Below are 8,717 nucleotides of genomic sequence, written 5' to 3' on the forward strand. Positions count from 1 at the left end.
CATGGCGAAATGAGAAAATGGAAAGTCAGTGGAGTATGCTTGTGATTAAGCAAGGTTGGACCACTCTGCTCACTGGTACTCCATGTCTGGTCAGAACACCAGCATTTCTTCTTTCCCCACTCACTGCAGCTCCGCTCCTATCCAGTACATGCTATGGCTCAGAGCTGTCTTAACCTTGTTCTGGCTGCTGCACTGTTGTATTTAGTCAGAAGAGAATCTCACTATGGTCTAACATGAACATGAGAACTTCCTCTGTTTCTCTCTCAACTTCTGGGAACTCTTTTTATAAGGTCCAGGCATTGCAATCTTCAGAGGCAGGCCACATGTTAAGACAGCACAGAGGTATTTTGAAATTGGTGGTACAGATACCACTTCCAGGAGCCAATCTCCTTTCTTAAGTACAGCCATCATGACTAGCCACATGTTTGGAGATGATTTGAGTCTGTCACATGGTGAAGGAGGAAAAGGCACAGATGTGGCAGCAGACTTTTTAAAAAGTACTTTTTGTGTTTTATGATATTGACACACTGTGGAAACAATGGTCATCTGGATAATTTTCTCCATTCTCATTCTCTTTCTAAAATTGGATGTGATTAATCTTAAAGTTAATGTAGCAAAGGGAAAGTTGTTGGTTGGGGACTATGCTTAAGAGGCTGATGCTATTCATGTCTGATTTGTACAACAAATTGAAAACATTCTGGTTACTCTGGATCATTCTTCTGAACCTTGAGAAAACTTTGATCACAAGCACTGTGTTCTGAAATTTTACACACAGAGAAATCTGGATATGAACTCAAATTACATGGATTATGAAGTCACCAAGATGTCTGCCAAGTCTCTCTAAACTCTTGAAATTGTATCTTGGTGAAAACCTTGCACGCTGTGACCATTACAGTGAACCAATTTGAAAATAATTCTCAGATATCAGTGGTGAGGACACTTTAACAGACAAGCAGAGGAACCTTCCAGGCATGTTCTATACCTACTTGCTTCTCTAAAATCAAGTTTTTGTAAAAGCACTGAATGTTGGGACTTTAAGAAGATCCAAGAAGTCTTAACTCTGCTGGCTTCCCTGTGGTGACTGGGAATCTTGCCAGGGTGTAATTCCGTGCAAACAGCCATGTATTCAACAAATACTTCTGAGCAGCTAATCCATGTGTCCGTTTGCAAAGTATGGAAAGAGTGGAGAATAAGAGATATGAATTTTTTTTTTTTTTTTGGTTTTTTGAGACAGGGTTTCTCTGTGTAAAAGCCCAGGCTATCCTGAAACTTACTTTGTAGACCATGCTGGCCTCAAATTCACGGAGATCCGCCTACTTCTACCTCCCGAGTACTTGGATTAAAGGAGTGCACCACCACTGCCGAGGCCAAGATACCAAATTTTTACTTTCAGAAATTTGAACTCTGTTTGCAAGGGTGGGGGCATGTTAAAATGTAAGCCCACAGGATACTGAAATGGGCAATGGAGTGAAAATGACTCTTTTAGTTTGCCTTTGATTGCTGTGATAAAACACTAATGAACCCAACTTGGGAGGGAATGATTCTGTGTCCTTGCACTGAGGAAATACACTCAGAAGATTTTACTTCAGTGATGCTGGTCTCTTCTTCACCGTGCCTGATGTCTTAGTATCCTCTAACCAGCATCAATTGTCCCACTAAGGTTTTTACTTTAGTCTTACTCATTGCTTGTTAATCACAGGTGGTGTTTAAGAACCAGCTGACCAGAAACCAGATTCTCAATTCAAAATATCATATGAACATCCTGATAGTCTTTGCCTCTTTATGAAACTACAAAATCCAGGCCTTCGTTGTCTGCATTTATTTCCACATTCTTATCTTCCAAACTCCTACAGAATAGACCATTAAGATCTAAGCACCAGGGAATAAAGGGAAGTAATATAATGTGTTTAATTAAAAAAGAAAATCATCTTCCAACCCAAAGTTCCAAAGTCCAGCCAAATTTCTCCAAAAACCAACATGGTCCTGTCTGTGAACAGCAATACCCTAATTCTGGAACCAATTTCTGCTTTAGTTTGCTTTCCATTGCTGTGATTAAGCACCAACCAAAAATCAACTTGGGAAGGAAATGGCTTACTTGGCTTACACACCATAGTCCATTATCAGGGCAGCCAAGGTAGAATGCTGGAGACAGGAAGTTAAGCAGAGACCATGGATGAATGCTGTTCACTATCATGTTCCTCATGTCTTGCTCACATTGCTTGTTTATGTGCTCTAGGAACACCAGCCCAGGGATGGTACCACCCACCAAGGACTTGGCCTGTCCACATCAGTAATTAAGTGGAGACTGCTACACAGGCTTGCCTACAGGCCAGTCTTATGGAGCTCTCTTATTCAGTGTTCTGTTGCTGTGAAGAGAAAACACGACTATGGCAACTCATAAAAGAGAGCATTTAATTGGGGGCTTGCTTACAGTTTCAGAAGCTTACTCCATTAGCATCATGGCAGGGAGCATGGCAGCACACACGGTGCTGGAGCAGTAGCTGAGAACTACATCCTGATCCACAGAAAGCAGTCAGAGAGAGACTAGGCCTGGCATGGGCTTTGAATCTTTAAAGCCCAGCCCTGGTGATACACTTCCTCTAACAAGGCCACACCTCCTAATCCTTTTAATCCTTTCAAAGAGTTCCACTCCCTGGTGACTAAGCATTCAAATATATGAGTCTATAGGGGGCATTCTTATTCAAACCACCATAGAAGCCATATTCTCTCTATCGTTCCAATTTTAGTATATATGCTGCTGAAGCAAGCACTATCCATATTCTCAACAGAAGTTCCCTCTTTCCAAATGACTCTATCTTGAGTTTAGTTGAGAAAAACTAGCCAGCATAGTGACTAGTTATTCTGCTACACTTAGGACATTGAATGACATGTGGCATTTGAGCTCAGTCTTAAATGACGGAAGGTGACACTCATAAAAACTGTGGATTCCAATTTCCAGGTATGTCAGAACTGAATAAGGACACTGTGTTCTATGACCATAGCAAAAGGTCTGTGTGGTTGTTCAATATTTAAATGCAGGAGGAGTAGCTGTCAATGGGTCCAAAAGGTAGATGGGGAACAGCTTTGTAGACCAAGGCATATGGACTGAGATTAATTCTTAGTATGAATACAAGCCATTATTAGATTTTGTTAGGCATGGCAATGCCTTTTTGTAAAGCTCCTCCATTTTGGATAAATGATAACAATTTCCTTTTTTAAAAATATTTTTATTTTATAATTAACTTAATTTCACATATCTGCCACAGATTCCCCCGTCCTCCCTCCTCCAACACCCATCCCCCCAATCCACCCCTAATTCCCACCTCCTCCAAGGCAAGGTTTCCCCTGGGGAGACAGCTCAGCCTGGTAGACTCAGCGGAGGCAGGTCCAGTCCCCTCCTCCCCACACCAAGGCTGAGCAAAGTGTCCCAGCATAGTCCCCAGGCTCCATGGACAGGTCTGGGCTCCACTGCCTGGGGGCCTCCCAAACAGATCAAGCTAATCAACTGTCTCACTTATCCAGAGGGCCTGGTCTAGTTGGGGGCTTCTCAGCTATTGGTTCACAGTTCATGCATTTCCACTAGTTTGGCTATTTGTCCCTGTGCTTTTTCCAATCATGGTCTCGATATTTCTCGCCCATGTCTTAGTTACTTTTCAATTGCTGTGACAAAACACCATGACAATGGCAACTTATAAAATAGTTCATTGGTCTTACAATTTCAGAATTAAGTCCAGGACCCTAATGGCAGGGAATATGGCAGCAGGTAGGCAGGCATAGTATTTGAACACCTACTGAGACCTTACATGCTGAGACAATAACCATGGGGCAGAGAGAGATAATTTGAAATGGCATACATGGACTTTTGAAACCTCAAAGCCCACCCCTAGTGACATATCAACTCCAACAAGGCCATGTCTACTAATCCTTCCAAAACAGTCCCACCAATTGTAGACTAAGTATTCAAACACATGAGCCTTTGGGGTTTATTCTCATTCAAAGCACCACAACCCACAACCAGAGAATGTGCAGAGAGCTAGAGACTGCGAAACACTCAGTCTGAAATGGGATGTCTTCACCAACCCCCTCCCTTCAAGGCTCAGAGATCTATGTGGAAGAGGCAATGGAAAGAGTATAAGAATCAGAGGTGGTGGATGACTTCAAGGAAACAGTGTCTTCCCAGACATAACAGTACTGATGCATATGTGAACTCTGGTAGACTGTGACAGCACACATAAGACCTGCACAAGTTCAAGCCAGACAAAATCCCAGCACTGCAAAAGGGAAGTGGGTGCAAAGTCCCACCCCTAACCAAGAAGTTATTTGTGATTGACACCCATTGGGAAAGGGAAAACCAGTTTTACTCAACTGAATGCCACAGGGTGTATTCCAGGGCAGGCCCCATGTCCAGGAATAGTTAGCCAATCCAAAGTCTACTCCATGTGAGGTTTGTTTGTCAGGGTTTTCTTTTGTGTGTGTTTTTGAAGGGAGGTGTTTCACTTTGTTTTGTTTTGGCATTTTTTTTGTCTTATTGGTTTTTTTTTGTTTTGATTTTCATTGTCTGGGTTTTTGAAGGTTCTTTTGGAAGAGAGAGAAGGAAGGAGGCTGAGAGAGAAAGGACATGAAGTTGGATGGGTCGGGAGGTCGGGGAAGGGGAAAGCCATGATAAGAATATATAATATAGGTTGGATGGGCAGGGCGCAAGTGGCCCCTGGGAGATGAGGGAGCAGCTTGGCCCCAGCAGCTTCAGAAACATCTGTCTGTACCAGCACCGGGAGTGGAACACAGGGCCTTGCACATGCTCGGCAAATGGTCTACCACTGGACTACATCCTCCGCCCTAGGACCTTGATCTCAAAATAGCAATTAAGTCTTGTCGCCTAGAGTTAAGTACCAAAAACAGAGAACGATGGGGCCATGAAATCCAGATCACGAAAAAGTGGAAGCATGCAAATGTTGTAAAGGCCTGTGATGCTCCAAAGGAATTGAATTTTTTAATTAACGATGTGCCTCTTCTGGCAATGGAGGTTCTGGAGGAGATCTCCGGAAGCTACTCAACAAACTAGAACATTGTTGTGGACTTAAAGAAAGCCAGATACTTTCTTTACTGAGTGACATAGGATCTGGGATTTGAAATTTGCATGAAAACAAAATTATACATCGAGATCTAAAACCTAAAAATATAGTTCTTCAAGATGTTGGTGGGAAGATAATGCATAAAATAATTGATTTTGGTTATGCCAAAGACGTTGATCAAGGAAGTCTCTGTACATCCTTTGTGGGAACATTATAGTATTTAGTCCCAGAGCTCTTTGAAAATAAGCCATACACAGCCACCGTGGATTATTGGAGCTTTGGGACAGTGGTGTTTGAATGTATTGCCGGATATAGGCCTTTTTTTGCATCATCTGGCATAAGAAGATTAAGAAAAAAGATTCACAGTGTATATTTGCATGTGAAGAGATGACCGGAGAAGTTAGGTTTAGTAGCCATTTACCTCAACCAAACAACCTTTGTATTTTAATTGTAGAGCCCATGGAAAGCTGGCTACAGTTGATGCTGAATTGGGACCCACAGCAGAGAGGGGGATCTATTGATTTTACTTTGAAGCAACCAAGATGTTTTGTATTAATGGATCACATTCTCAACTTAAAGATAGTGCACATCCTAAATATCACTTCTGCAAAAATCATTTCTTTTCTGTTACCATGTGATGAAAGTTTTCATTCACGAGAGTCTCATATTGAGCATGAAACGGGAATAAGTACCGGTTCTCAAGAACTTCTGTCAGAGACAGGAATTTCTCTGAATCCTCGGAAACCAGCCTCTCAGTGTGTTCTGGATGGAGTTAGAGGCTGTGATCACTACATGGTTTATTTGTTTGATAAAAGTAAGACTGTATATGAAGGACCATTTGCATCCAGAAGTTTATCTGATTGTGTAAATTATATTGTTCAAGACAGCAAGATATAGCTTCCAGTTATACAGCTGCATAAACTATGGGCTGAAGCAGTGCACTGTGTGTCTGGGCTAAAGGAAGACTACAGCAAGCCCTTTCAGGGGCAAAGAGCAGCAATGTTAAGTCTTCTTACATATAATGCTAACTTGACAAAAACAAAGAATACTTTGATCTCAGTATCACAGCAACTCAAAGCTAAACTGGAGTTTTCTCACAAAAGCATGTGGCTTGACTTGGAGAGATATAGTGAGCAGATGACTTATGGGATATCGTCAGAAAAAAATGCTGAAAGCATGGAAAGAAATGGAAGAAAAGGCCATTCACTATGCTGAGGTTGGTGTCATTGGATACCTTGAGGATCAAATTATGTCTTTGCACACTGAAATCATGGAGCTTCAGAAGAGCCCCTATGGAAGACGCCAAGGAGACTTCATGGAATCTTTGGAACAGCGTGCCATTGATCTCTATAAGCGGTTCAAGCATATACCTACAGATCATACTTACAGTGACAGCACAGAGATGGTGAAGATCATCGTGCACACTGTGCAGAGTCAGGACCGTGTTCTCAAGGAACTGTTTGGTCACCTGAGCAATTTGTTGGGCTGTAAGCAGAAGATTATTGATCTACTCCCCAAGGTGGAAGTGGCCTCAGTAACATCAAAGAAGCTGACAATACTGTCATGTTTATGCAGGGAAAGAGGCAGAAAGAAATATGGCATCTCCTTAAAATTGCCTGTACACAGAGTTCTGCCCTCTCTCTTGTGGAATCCAGTCTAGAAGGCACAGTAACCCCTCCAGCATCAGCATGGATGCCCCCTATGTTAGCAAATTGTGAACATCCTCTGACATGTATGGTAACTCCTCAAGATGGAGAGACCTTAGCACAAATGATAGAAGAAAATCTGAACCGTCTTGGCCATTTAAGTACTGTTATTCATGAAGCATATGAACAGAGCAGTAGTATGATGAGTCTGGATTGGAGTTGGTTAACAAAATGACTTGCTGTTTGTTTACTGTCCTCAAGCCTATGAAAGTTGTTCCTGTGCATATTTGAATTTCATCTTTGTTCCCTGAAGCCATTCTTCGCGCATACCAGTCAGTGGAAGAAATGGCTGTAATGAGAAACTATGAATGACTTTACAAACACAGACTCTTAATTGTTTTTATAATGATTGTGACCTCTGAACAGATAGAATTGTATTAGAAATTAGTGAAGCTAATTATTTTTTAACACTGAAGCTATCTAGGGAGATCTTAGTGACTTACTTACCTTTAAAATTGACAAAAAAAAAAACCTATTTGTTTAACTGCTGAAAAAATCCATTTCCCAAGACAGGGTTTCTCTGTGTAACAGCTCTGGCTGTCCTAGAAATTGCTTTGTAGACCAGGGTGGCCTTGAACTCAGAGATCTGCCTGCCTCTGTCTCCTGAGTGTTGAGATTAAAGGAATGTGCCACCCCTGCCAAGGTTGTCTACTCACATTTCTGTGGAAGAGACTGCTCACAAGTAAAACTGTGCTTCTTAAAGACTAACCTGCCTCCTTGTATTACTCTCAGCAAGTGCTTTACCTGACATCATAAGGAGTTAGATGAATCCTTTCTTTAACCACACATGTACTAGTGTCCTTTTCTTACATAAGGGATTGTGTGTGTGTGTGTGTGTGTGCCTTTGATATCAACTGATCATAGTAGTTTGTGTTGTGTGCTATATGTATATGTATTTAAGGTGTACATTTAATAATACCAAAGAGGAGATGTCTGTTAATTTATACTGTATTTGAAGGTTGTATGTTTTTGCATTTGTTAAAATGGGTCACTTGTTAAACAATCTTTTGTGTCTTGTCATACAAGTTTCAAAAGGTCTGCATTCCTTTATCTGTAATTATAGTCTCAAAATCCAAGAACTTTGTTCTGAAAACAAAGTTTTCCTGTACTTGGTAACGAAATTCATTTGTTTCTGGATCTATGCTGACTTGACACTGAATTTGTTTATCCCATTTAGTGTGAATATTCATTTATTTTGTAGCATAAATATTAATGTGTTTGATTATTGGGGGGTGCTGCTACAAACTCTTTTGAGAGTAAATGTAGTCTGGTATATGCACTGAATTACCTTTATAAAATCTGAAAATTTCATAATTCTGAAACATCTGGATTTAGGGGTTTCAGATAAAAGATTGTGGATTTCTGCCTTCTGCTAAATAATTTAGAAGGTGTTATTTTGTTTTAAAAAATGTGAAATGCTTTTATAGCCCTTGTTTTCACTTTGCATATTAAATGATGATTAATTATAAAAGAGAAAGAATATATAATATGACAAAAAACTTAAATTTAAAAAAGTATATCCCCTTGGGCTGGAGAGATGGGTTAGAGGTTAAGAACATGTACTGTTCTATAGAGAACCCACGTTTGATTCCCAGTATTCCTGGCTGTCCTGGAACTATGCTCTTTAGACCAAGCTGGCCTCAAACTCAAAGAGATCTGCCTGCCTCTGCCTCTCGAGTGCTGGGATTAATGACATGTGGCACTACCGCCTGGCAGGTAGAAAAAAATGTTACAAGCACCTTTATAGTCAACAGACAATGAAAATATGGCTCTGTTGGCTGGTCCAAATTCACACTGGGATTTGAGAATGGAGTCTTAGTTCGATTTCCACCTGTTGTGAGCCAGCCAGATTTAATTTTGTTGAAAGAGACTTAGGAATATTTTATTTTACCTTATGCTTTATGATCTTACTATATTCTCATTTTTCTTGCAAATAGAC

The 8,717-nt window shown here is 40.8% G+C and overlaps 1 pseudogene; it reads left to right on the forward strand.

Moving 5' to 3' along the window:
* Positions 1-1,120: 1,120 nt before the first annotated feature.
* On the forward strand, positions 1,121-6,953 carry LOC114686763 (annotated as a pseudogene).
* Positions 6,954-8,717: the final 1,764 nt, after the last annotated feature.

The sequence above is a fragment of the Peromyscus leucopus genome, chromosome X (genome assembly GCF_004664715.2).
Source record: "Peromyscus leucopus breed LL Stock chromosome X, UCI_PerLeu_2.1, whole genome shotgun sequence".
Classification (NCBI taxonomy): domain Eukaryota; kingdom Metazoa; phylum Chordata; class Mammalia; order Rodentia; family Cricetidae; genus Peromyscus; species Peromyscus leucopus.